This window comes from Nuphar pumila, chromosome 3 (genome assembly GCF_984573655.1).
Source record: "Nuphar pumila chromosome 3, dmNupPumi1.hap1.1, whole genome shotgun sequence".
Classification (NCBI taxonomy): domain Eukaryota; kingdom Viridiplantae; phylum Streptophyta; class Magnoliopsida; order Nymphaeales; family Nymphaeaceae; genus Nuphar; species Nuphar pumila.
Window position 1 is genome coordinate 125,886,713 of NC_143251.1, and position 13,508 is coordinate 125,900,220.

Consider the following 13,508-nt stretch of genomic DNA (forward strand, 5'->3'; position numbering starts at 1 on the left):
ATAACATAAAAACCTAGCAGAATTCTAGTGCTCACATACCCGGACAGCATAAACTTTCTGAGAATTTCATTAGGGAGTGAGTGGTCCATAGAAGTTGTAAGACATCCTGACACTAAGCAAATCATAGGCCAAAATTACACAGTACCGTTGAAAATAGACCATAAGTTAATGGCTCAATCAACTAGGAGAGTAGGACCTGTCAAGCAAGTGTAGCAAGATGTGGCATACATTCATGTCCACGAATCTGAGTAAAGGACGAAATTGACATTTGATTTATAGCCCCAATACCATTTTCAAAACCACTTGCTACCAACATAACAATGTATTAAGCCATTCCAGATATAGCTCATGATACATCAATTTCAGGCTCAAGTGAACTAACTGATATAGCTACATTGGTTACACTACAATATCAGACACCAGGATGATAGAGCACTCACTCTTTTATTTTTTTAAATCTGACCTTACAGATGTGATTTATTTAGTATTCTTTTTAATACAAAACAAGTTTTTGACCATGTATTTGGAACCTTGCAAAGATTATATATATATATATATATATATATATATATATATATATATATATATATATATAGAGAGAGAGAGAGAGAGAGAGAGAGAGAGAGAGCTTGCAATGAACTGTGCTTTATCGATCTTTATCGGGCTCGACAGGTCGTTCAAGCTCTACTTGATAGATCTTTCCGTACACCAGTTCAAGCTCGGCTCATTTACAAAGAGAACTAGCTCGAGCCAAACTTTGACCTAGCTGAGCCCAAGCCAAATAGGTTCGGTGTGCATCTCTACTCATAAATCATAAAGTCATGACATCACCCATAAGAGAGTAAGAAGCGTGATCACTACAAGAATTCTGCGGATTAGCGACAGACACTATTCGATGATAATCTGTCATAAATTCATCGCTAATCCGTTTAGCGATGGATAGCGTCCATCGTAATTTCTCGGTCGCTAATTAGCGACAAAACTGATCTGTCGCTAATTCACAATAAATTAGTGAATGTCATGATCCATTGTTAATCCATCGCTAAATAAAGACTGATTTGGCTTTGCGATAGACACATATTCGTCGATAATCCGTCACTAAAATTTAACGATGAATACGTATCTGTCGCTAAATTTTGTCACCAATTTAGTGACGGATTCATGATGGATTATATTCCGTTGCAAAACATCAACTGATTCAATTTTGAGACAAATAAATACTCGTAGCTAAATTCACGGTGGATATTACCGACAGATAATATTTGTCGCTAATCCATCACAATTTTAAAAAAAAAAAATTGTTTGAAATATAAATATCGAGATTTTTTTTTGTTATACAATTTATATAACCTATGTATAAAAAATAAAGTACACATAAAAAATACATATACAAAGCAGGTGAAACAAATTTAACACAAGTTATAAGTGAAACAAATTTAACAACCCACTATCATCCTCACCAAGTTCTAATTAGTTACAAGTGAACATATACAAAGAGTTTTGTTTGAAAGAACAAGTATGTGAAACAAATTCAACACATGAATCTAATCCTCGCCAAGATTCAGAATATCATCCTCTTCATTGTCTCGATCTGCCCCTTCATCCATGCCTCCATCAGCTCATCTACGCTGATCATCTCCAGCATCCTACAAAAGAACCAAAATGTTAGTATTGATAAATAAAATATAATGAAATAAATTATATGCAATGCACCTAATCTAAGGCAATCAAAGTAACATGGCTGAATGACATATAGACTAGCAATAAAGTGAAGGACATTAACAAAATTCAGATATGTGCTCTAAGGCTGACAAAAAAAATCATAGTGATTCAATTATGCAGATATGTGTTCTAAGGTTGTAAAAAAAATATCATAGTGATTCAAGCATGCATATATGATTTGTAAGGTTGTCAAATAAATGTGTTATGTATCATAATCATGCATATATGTGTTCTAAGGCAGTAAAAAAACTTTCATAGTGATAAAATCATGCTTATATGTGTTCCAAGGTTGTGAAAAAACTTTCATAGTGATTCAATCATGCATATATGTGTTATAAAGCAGTAAAAAAACTTTCATAGTGATGAAATCATACTCATATGTGTTCTAAGATTGTCAAAAAACTTTCATAGTGATGAAATCATGCATATATGTGTTATAAGACAGTAAAAAAATTTCATAGTGATTCAATCATGTATATATGTGTTATAAGGCAATCAAAATTTTTTATAGTGATAAAATTATGCTTATATGTGTTCTTAGGTTGTCAAAAAATTTTCATAGTGATTCAATCATGCATATATGTGTTCTAAGGTTGTCAAAAAACTTTCATAGTGACTCAATCATGCATATATGTGTTATAAGGCAGTCAAAAAAATTTTTACTAATGAAATCATACTTATATGTGTTCTAAGGTTGTCAAAAAACTTTCATAGTGATTCAATCATGCATATATACATGTGTTATAAGGTTGTCAAAAAACTTTCATAGTGATTCAATCATGCATATATGTGTTATAAGGCAGTCGAAAAACTTTCATAGTGATGAAATCATGCTCATATGTGTTCTAAGGCTGTCAAAAAACTTTCATAGTGATTCAATCATGCATATATGTGTTATATGGCAATCAAAAAGTTTCATAGTGAGTGATGAAATCATGCTTATATGTGTTTTAAGGTTGTCAAAAAAAATTCATAGAGATAAAATCATGCTTATATGTGTTCTAAGGGTGTCATAAAAATTATATAGTGATTCAATCATGCATATATGTGTTCTAAAGGTGTCAAAAAAATTCATAGTGATTCAATCATGCATATATATATTCAATCATGCATATACTAGCTTGAAATCCATACGAGCCTTCAGATTATTCTTCATTTTTCTTTTGACATTCATTACCATATTGAACACAGCATCAAACACATTTTTCTCCGTATGCATCAAATCTAAATTATGTTGTATCAATAAGGTCATCCAATATGGTAGTTCACAAAATATAGATTTCTTTGTCCAATTGTGATCCTTCCCAAATCCAAGAAAGAGTATCGCACTACGGGCATCTGTCAGTTCATATAGAAAGAATCACAATCATCTTAAGATCTCTGTGCCAGACAACCGTGTATGTGGACCTTCTATTTCAGTTGTGTCTGCTCGAAATTCGTTCATTTGTCGTCGAAATGAATTATTGCTGGGTAGAAATCGATGGTGACAATCAAACCAACACGACTTCCTTCTATGAGTCAATCTAAGAGATTTTGTATCCTCCATGCAGTACGGACATGCCAACCTCCCATGTGTGCTCCAACCAGATAACATACCATATACAAGAAAATCACTAATTGTCCATAGAACAACAACCTTCATAATTAAGTTTTATTTTTTTGTGGGCATCGTACGTGAGAACACCATCATCCAATTGTATTTTCATTTAATCAATCAATGACCTTAAATATACATCAAGATTTTGGACCGGAGACGTCGGACTAGGGATCAATAGAGACAAGAAAAGATTTTGATGCTTCAAACACAAGTTTAGAGGAAGGTTGTATGGGGTGAAAAATACTGACCAACACTAGTATAAGGTTGATCTACCCCCAAATGGATTAAATCTATCTGTACATAAATCAAGCCTAACATTTCTCACTTCTATTGTGAAGGTCTGATGAATACGATCAAAGTACTTCCAAGCTTTCACGTCAACAAGATGCGTGATCTTGTCTTCATCATGTCAAACTTTATTTGCATGCCATCTCATGTGTTTAACTATTTTCGAAGACATATACAATTGTTGCAATGTAGGAGTGAGAGAGAAGTAGTGAAGTGACTTGTATGACACTTCTTTTGATCTCATGCTAGCATTGCCTCTTGTCTTTGGCTTGAACCAAGGATGCCCATATGACAGACATGATTTGCTATTTTCTTGATCTTTGAAATATAATATGCAGTGGTTTGGACAAGCATCTATCTTTTAATACCCCATACCTAGAGCGTTGACCATAACCTTCGCACGACAGAAATTTTGTGACAATTTCTCATCTTTGGGCAACATACTCTTCACAATAAAGCACAAACGGTCAAAACATGTTTGACTCAAATTATACTCTGACTTCAAATTCACTAGTTGAAGAACTGCAAACAAGATAGTGTGACTCTCGCAACCATTCCACAGTGGCTCATGAGCATCTCTAAGTAAGTCATAAAATTTACTATCTGCATCGTTTCCTGCTTCTTCTCCTACCCCAGTTGGTACATTACTAGGACCCATAGCAGAACCCAGTTCTGGTCCTGCGACATCAAATATCAAATATACATATGGATTATCGTGCACCACATCCACCCATGCATCAAAATTATTCTAAAATTCTTAACCATGAAACGTCCAATTCTGATAACCACTCACAAAACCCTTCTTGTATAGGTGATGTCTAATGCCAGGAGGTTCTACAAATCAATTGTTCTTACACATCATGCAGGGGCACCTGATCCGACCAGTGAGATCCACTGTACTGACACTTGCCATTGTAAATTCAATAAAAATGTTAACACCATCTATATATTCAAGCAACACCTCATTATCAAATATCCTACGGTATATCCATTCATGGTTTGCAGCCATTTTGTCCTATGATGTTATGGATATTATCCTAACCAGTTAAAAGAGAATCATAAGAATGCTATGTAGTTTACAAATCTGATAGAAATTCTTGTTTGGTGATTGTTAGTGAGTAATTTTTTTGTTTCAGTTAATGGGCAAATTTTCTTCCCCTCTCTACCACAAACATGCTTAATATAAAATGTAATTCCATGAACTATTATGCATGCATTGATAATTAAATAATTTTGTGTGCAACACCATCACATTATATTTACACACATCACAAGGATATTTAGAAAAATGAAATCATATTCACAAACATGATACATTCAATTTAAGCATGTTTTCATGATACAATTTTACATGGAATGCATAATGAAATCCAAAATAACTTCATGGAAGCATGGATAGTCATGTCAAACATTGCAATGCATTCAATCATTCATATCACAACAATGTCAAACATGTACCTGCAACAAACACACTCCAATATCCTGCTAACTACTACCATGCCTAGCATGAAATCCAAACTATACAAATAAAAACACTTTTATTCACATACATTCAGATCATGCTTAATATGATCTCCAAACTCCACTAAAACAATCCTAGATATCCACAACTAAGTGAGTGTGTGATCAGAAAAATGTTGTATCCAAGAAAGTAAATAACATGTGATGTACTTGCATCACTTACTCACTATGGGTATTTATCCGATTTGCATGCTTTTGCATTTGCATTTTTCTTCTTTCTTTTCGCATGGCATTTTAAGTCACATGCGTTGCTTAGGATTAAGCATCAGACATTTTGCTCTGCTATATAACTGCAATGACAAAGATTGCTGGCCAAAGACATAGGCAGGGGACTTTGCCCCGCCTTGCCTGACAAAAGGGGAACACGACAGGGGGTAGAGCCCGCTCCCCTTATCGACAAAATAACCATTGAGATAGGGGCTTCGCTCTTACTGTTGATGAGAAAAGACAACAGCAGGGAGACAGAGCCTCTGCCGACCGGAGAAACAAAGTGGACAGGGGGCGAAGTCCGCCCCCTGCCGACTGAAAAAACAACGACAGGGGGCTCTGCCCCCTGCCGACCGAATGAAAATAAATAAGGAACGGGGAAGGGGCCGAACACCTTCCTTGTAACCCAAGCAACAGAGAGGGGGTCTCGGCCCCTCCCTTACGAAGAAGGACAAACGGGAGGGGGCCGAACCCCTCCCTCACAACCAAGAAAAAGAAGACCTCTACCATGTATATACCTAGTAATGTTATTCAATGCCAAGCTTTACTATGTGTGTGTGTTTATACATCATGTTTGATATGTGGATGGGTGTGAGCAGGTACATGACCCGTATATAAGGACATGGCAATTTTTCTAGTATATATATATATATATATATATATATATATATATATATATATATATATAGAGAGAGAGAGAGAGAGAGAGATTTGGTACTAGTGGAGGTATGGAAATTTTGAGCTCGCAGGTGCAAGATATATATTAACTAAATCTAACCCCAGAGATGTGTTTCCCATGGTTTGTTTGTTAAGCATCAGACCTTGGATCATGTGTTTCCAATGCAAGAACATGATTTTTGGAGTTGTGAAGTTTTGGTACATGTGGGCTTGTTGATTATTGAATTCCTTCAAAAACTTGTCATCTTCAAGTGATTTAAAGGTCAGGTCCTACTAAACAAACATGTATATCACGTCTGTAAGGCCTGATTTACAAAAAGTGATTTTTTTGGAAGAGGACTATATATATATATAAGAGGATTATTTTTATAACATTTAAAAAAAATATATATCATGCTTTATCTCAAAATTAACATAATATGTAGATAGATGCTTGTGTACATGGAATTGAACACACCAAATTCGACTAAACAGAGTCGGAATCAGATAGAATCCAATACATTAAAATCCCTATCGAGTAATCTCTCTCTCTCTCTCTCAAACCCCCTTCCTAATTAGGTTAGTTTTACATGTTAATCTCATATTTGTCGGTATTTTATTTCAGATTTTTTATTTATTATATGTTGTTGCTTCATCAATAAAGCATTTTTTGTTTATTTGTACTTTTAGATATTTTTTAAAGATTTTTCCAGTTTTTGGTGGGAAGCTGCACTAAGCCTCAACACTTTTCACAACATTGGCACACACCATCTTTTCTTAGAGAAGTAAAGTAAAACAACATTTTCCAAAAAGTGACGATGGTAGTTTAGGAAAAGTGTCTTCTTGAACCTAAAGAGTAACTTAGTTTAAAATTTAATTTAGACATTTTAAATAGCCAATGTACCAAAAATATTATTAAAGGTATATATGGAATAATATTTGCTCACGTGTACTATGGTGAATGAGATTGCATTAGGGTTTAGAGCTTTGCTACTGTAAGATCTAGGATTCTTGAACATCTGAAACGAAGGGAGGATCATGGGAACTCTTTGGAAGGAAGGAGTGTGATGAACAAAAATTTCATTGATTATATGATCACTAGAGGTTAGGAGGAGTGTGATGAACAACAACTTCTTTAGGTTGAAGAAGACACTTTTTTTAAACTGCCATTATCACTTTTTGGAAAATGTTGTTTTACTTATCTAAGAAAAGATGGAGCATACATTTAAAGGTGACAAGTGAAATTTTAAAAGATGCTGTCACTTTAGGGGTAATTTGGTAAATTCTTCTTATTTTCTTTCTTTCTTCTCTTCTTTTCTTGTTTTTTCTTCTTCCTGTTTCTTTTCTGCTCTTCATGGTAGCATGTTTCCTCTTCTCTTTTTCATATTTTTTCTCTTGTCAATAAAGGCAGTTCTGATGTTTATTTTCCTTTTTTATATCATGTTGTCCTCTATACAGAAACAAAATTTTATATCTTCATTGTAGTAAACACTAATGGGTTGTCCCCTTTGCTGTCCTCGTGCCACAGTTCTCTTAGTTCATTGTAGTAAACACTAATGGGTTGTCCCTATATCATGCTGTCCTCGTGCCACAGTTCTCTTAGTTCATTGTAGTAAACACTAATGGGTTGTCCCCTTTGCTGACATCTTTGTAAATGAACCCTAGTTTCTTTCTTGCCCCAATTTATACCTTCACTGATCGAGACCACACTTTGTAGTTTTTTCCATTGAACTTCACATTTGTGATTTGAAAGCTCTTTAGATCACTTGAGGGTGTCCTTCCACTAGAGGTTTGTTCACTTGTGGGCTCTCCCGCATGAGAACCATTTTTATCTCCCGGGTTAGTCATCTTGAATCAACCGATATCTTTTCAGTTTTCACACACTTCCAAGTATAAATGATACCTATACAAGTATCTATAGCCCCATTACACACTCTAGGGTTTTCACACACTCGATTTCCTAGTTGAGGGTTGATTCTCATGGCTACCGCCAACCCATACTTCTCAATAACATTAGAAATCTCATTCATTATGCCCCAAAATTGCTACCAATCAGTTATAACAGTCTTAATACACCAAGGGAAACCTTTTGAATGCTCTCAAATCGAGTTTATATCACTCGATTTGCTCAAGACTCCAAAAATCCCAAGCCAAGGGCTGCAGTAAAGAAAGAAAAGGAAATCAACAACAGATGAAATACTCACCTAAAAATTTGAGAAAAATCACCATAAATCTTTAAAATTGGTGTTCTTCTCTGGTCCCTGCCATAGATCTTCCTCTACGGGCCAGGCTTGACATCAGCATATGACATCCCGTTAGGCTCAGTAGTGAAGCTGTGATATCATCTTCAGATGGTCAGATGTCTCGTTGTGCCTCTATCTCCCTCTGGTATTAGTTTGAAAAAGAATGAGCAAGAAAAGGAAAAGAATAAAGAATAAGAAGAAATAAGAGTGGGTGTATTCTCAAATTGCACCTATTCATTTTATTAATAAGATCCTCTTTTACACTTAAAAGTCTATTATACCCTTGTGTTATAGGTGATATACAAAAATAAAAAAAAAAGATTCAACTAATATAAGGACAACTATGAACTCTATAACACCGAAGCAGGTTATATGTTCTCTCCACGAAGAGGGCAGTTAACTACATCTTGTGTTCGGAGGGTCCCAATAAGCATCACATATTTAGGCATGTGTGTCTTGTATCCCTATGTGTGTCAGCATTAATTAGCATTGGAGTTTGATGTGATTACAAAGACTTAAGTACCCTCTCCTCCATTGGTGCAAAAAAAAATGACGATTCTAGAAAAGGAGTGGTTATAAAGACTTAAGTGCCCCAAAGATGATTATTTAAGACCTAGTCTCTGCACTGCAGGATTATCCAAGAAAGAAGTCTCCCCTGGAGGAGGCCATGAACATCAACCCTCTCACTCTCTCTCTCCCTTCTCTTTCTGCTTCTGTGCACATCCAGCAGAAAATCCTACATTGCTCCATCAAGCACCGACTGACCTACACATTGACTGTTGTGGAGCCTCATTCAGAGTTTTTACCCTTACAGGAGGAGGGTTTGGGGGCTCCTCCCAGCGTGGGTAGAATCATTCAACTAAATGAGTTGTGGATCCTGATTCAGAGTTTTTGCCCTTACAGAAGAGGGGTTTGGGGGATCCTCCCAGCGTGGGTAGCATTGTTCAACTTGAAGAGTTGTTGAGCCTGATTCAGAGTTTTTACCCTTATAGAAGAGGGGTCTGAGGGCTCCTCCCAGCATGAGTAGCATTATGGAGCCTGATTTAGAGTTTTTGCCCTTACAGGAGGGGGGTCCGGGGGGTCCCCCCCCGGCGTGGGTCCCAAAAACACTACAAATCGTTGTGGGGCTTGTTGGAGACCCCACAACAATTTATAGTGTTAGTTGGTCTTCCAACAACGATTTGTAGTGTCTTCCGCAAATCACTATAGTGATTTGTAGTGTTATTCAGTAAGCAAATCGCTGTAAATCGCTACCCGAATTAGGACCAACTTGTCAGGGTCATATCTCCCTAACTGTAGGTCATATTCCAAATCCGTAAAAAATGGTGTCTTCGTTATTGAGTCTAGTTTATTTTTATAAATTTCCAGCGATTTCTATGGTTATTTCATTCCCCATTTTAACTAAAAATTAGACCTCTATTATTCTATGTTGTGCAACCCTACAAATCACTATAGGAAGGCCCAACAATACTACAAATCATTGTTGGAAGGTCGGATAACACTATAAATCGTTGTGGGGCTCGTTGGGGACCCGAAAGTACTACAAATCATTGTGGGAAAGCTCGACAGTACTACAAATCGCTGTTAGAAGACCAGACAACACTATAAGTCACTGTGGGGCTCGTTGGAGACCCGACAACACTAAAAATCGTTGTAGGGGAGTCATTGAAAAAATCGTGGGAAAGAAACAGAAAAAGAAAAATAGAAAATTCATGGGAAGGAGTGTTACGAAAACCTCGAGCAAGAAACAACTGAAGGAAACACGAGCCCCATGATTAAACAAAACGCTTTATTGCTCTTTTTCGATAGTTAAAAGAGAGAAAGAAAATAAAAAAATTATACAGGGACCAGCGCCGGGGGGGAGCCCCCGAACCCCCTTCCTATAAGGGCAAAAACTCTAAATCACGCTCCACAACTCATCAAGTTGAATGATCTTACCCACGCTGGGAGGAGCCCTTAGGCCCCTCTTTTGTAAGGGTAAAAACTCTGAATCAGACTCCACAACTCTTCAAGTTGAACAATGCCACAGTGAGTGTGTAGGTCAGTCGGTGTTTGATGAAGCAATGTAGGATCATTTGTTGGATGTGCACAGAAGTAGAAAGAGAAAGGAGAGAGAGTGAGAGGGTTGATGTTCATGGCCTTCTCCAGGGGGAACTCTTTACCTCCCTTGATTTCTTCTCTAGAGAGAGAGAGAGGGTTTTACAGAGAAGAAAGAAGAAGAAGATGACAATGAAAAGTTTAAACAGACATTTTTGATGGCTCAGGTTTGTTTCGTCGGATGACCATCGGATCGCCGGCTCACCATCGTTTTGCTGGATCACCATCGGCGAAACGATTAAGGTTCGTTTCGCTTTGTAGACTTTTAAGAGTCAACATCATCCTCGACTTTCTAGGTGGATGATATATTTGTCCTTTTTTTGAATCGTTTGTTTTTTCTTTTTTGAATGAAGGGCATTTTTGTTATTTTCTCAAACCGTCATTTTATGAGAAGAATAGTAAGAAAGGGTACTTAAGTCTTTGCAACCACACCAGACTCCAATGCTAAGTGATGTCAACATACATGGGAATACGAGCCCTCATGTGCTTGTATACGTGGTGCTCATTCAGACCCCCGAACACAGACGTGGGATTCAGTGAATCATTGGGGGAGAACATACACCACCCTCTCATATAACACCTTATGTATCTTTCTCTACAGTAATATTTTCGTACATTTTTTCCCTTGACTTTTTAGTTCTTGAAGAACCTACATTCACATAATCCAAAACTCATTTCTAATTCACCAAAATGAAAACAAGAGATATGACAAATATAATGGACATGGTATCACATCTACGTACGTGAGCAAATTTTATTTCATATATACCATTATTAATAATTTTTGGCACTTTGGGTATTTAAAAATTTTAAATTAACTTGAAAACTAAGTTACTCATTATGTTGAAGAAGACACTTTTGCTAAACCACCTATGTCACTTTTTGAAAAATGGTGCATACCAATGTTGTGAAAAGCATTGTGGCTTAGCGAAGCGCTCCGCTAAAAACTGGAAAAAAACTTTTAAAAAATATTTAAACATACAAATAAATAAAAATGCTTTATTGATGAAGCAACAACCAATAAGAAATAGAAAATCTCAAATAAATACCAACCATCACATTAACATAATCCAAAACTCACTTCCTACTAAACAAGCCATGTAGATCACATATGTAGGCTCTGATTCAACAAAAAGAAAAGAGAGAGGCGATATGACAAATATAGCATTTTATACTAGACATGCTATCACGTACACCTGAGCAAATATTATTCAGTACCATGCTAAGTTTTTATGTTATGACAAGCTTGCTTTGACTAGGGTATATGTTTGTGAATGTTTGTCCCAGCTAGTGGATGGTGTTACTTGGCTTGGCCAGTGTCCTTTGAAACTTTCGGTTCTATCTCTGTTTTCAGATCTCTGAAGCAATAGGTGGAACTCCTACCATGTGTTTTAAGTTAGTTTTCTAGTTTGGTTTTGGCTTGCAGTAGAATTTTCTTTTCCATAAATGAAGACTGAATTAAGCAATTCTTCGGCTGACATTTTCAAGCCAGTGGCGCTGGGTTTTGTGTCGTATTCAACCGAAAGAGTGGTAGATTTAATTGTCTTTCGAGTAAACTGTCATTTTGTGGATTTTTTATCTGTGTTTACCAAAAAGATGATGCTGATAATGATGAGCATCCTATAAAACTCCCAACTTTTTGACATTATCACATTCATAAGTTGTTTTAGACTCTTCTAGAATTTTTGATGTAAAACTTTCTTTTCTAGTTCCTTTTGGTTTTGTTGTGATCTTATGATTTAGTTCCTTGTTAGGATTCACCAAGACAAGTTGTACAAAAAAGTATGCGTTATGTATAAAACTGCTTGATGGAACCATCGTGTGCCCTGTTTGGATTGTTAATGTTTATCGTCTATAAGCATAAATGAAAACATATTCTATAAATAAAAGAATGTCTTTATAATTTGGTTAACTTTTCGGTCATAAAGTATTTAATCTAAGATGAACTAGAAAGAAAATTTGATAGATGGCAGGTGGGAGAAGATGAAGAGAAAAGATGTGTTGGCAGTGAAGACTAGGTACAATGGTGTTGGTAATTATAGTGTCGAAGGTGGTAGTGGTGGTGGGTGGCTTACTGTTGAAAAAGAGAAAGTGGAGGTGGTGGTGGTGAATAAAGGGTAGTAGTGGTAGTGATATTGGTGTGATAGTGACAGTGAAGAGAGGGTGATGGTGGCGATGGCAGTGGTAGCTGCAGTTGTGGCAGCAATGGTGGTCATCATAATTAATAAACAATGCATATTGTAACCAACAATATTGTTATCCATAACTCACGATAAGGCATACAACCAATGAAAAACCTTATCATTTTTCTTTTCTAACCAACGATAAGCCTTATTATTTTTCTTTTTTGTTGTTTGTAACACCTATAAAATCCCTTATGAAGGGTCAATACAATCATCACTTTTTAGCTTTGTCGATCATGTTTCTCGGTATTTATCTTTTCTCATGGTATCAGAGTTGATCGTGTTTCTGCGCTCAAGTTAAACTTTCAAGTATCTTGTTCAACCTTGCCGATCTTTCTTGTTTGTTGCATAGACTACCTCCATCTTGTCTGATCTGCTACATCTCAGATGGTTGGCTAGTCACGAAGGACCTCACCATCTGGCAACACCTTTCACTTGCTTTGTTGCATTACAGCACAATGTTTTGCTCTCTGCTCTCATGTTCTTGCACCAACCATTATTTTTCTCTGCTCACCTGTTTTAGCACCAGCTTATTCTATTAGATCATTGTCATTTTTTTTATCATTGTTGTTTGCTACTGTGGCCTTCTATTGTTGAGATTATCTGCTAGGTCAGTTGTTGTTATTGCTATTTTACGCTTAGTTGATAGTAGATTATTTCTGCTGTCAATATTCATTATTTTTGCTAGTCGCAGGCATGGAGTGCAACATAATAATGACAGATCAAGAGCCTCTGATATTCCAGAGACGTAATTTTATTCCAGAGACTAGAATTTCACCTAAATTACCAGAGTGTTGCAAATAAAATTGCATCTCTAGAATATATGCGGCTCTAGATCTATCATCATTATGCTGTAGTTCGGTAGAGGCCATGTAATTATGAGGCCTTCTATTTTATGTGGGTAAGTTTGAATAAGTCGACTATGGAAGTCGATGAAACCTATGGCAACCTGAGGTAAAAAAAATTTGAGCACTATATCACGATCAACAATGT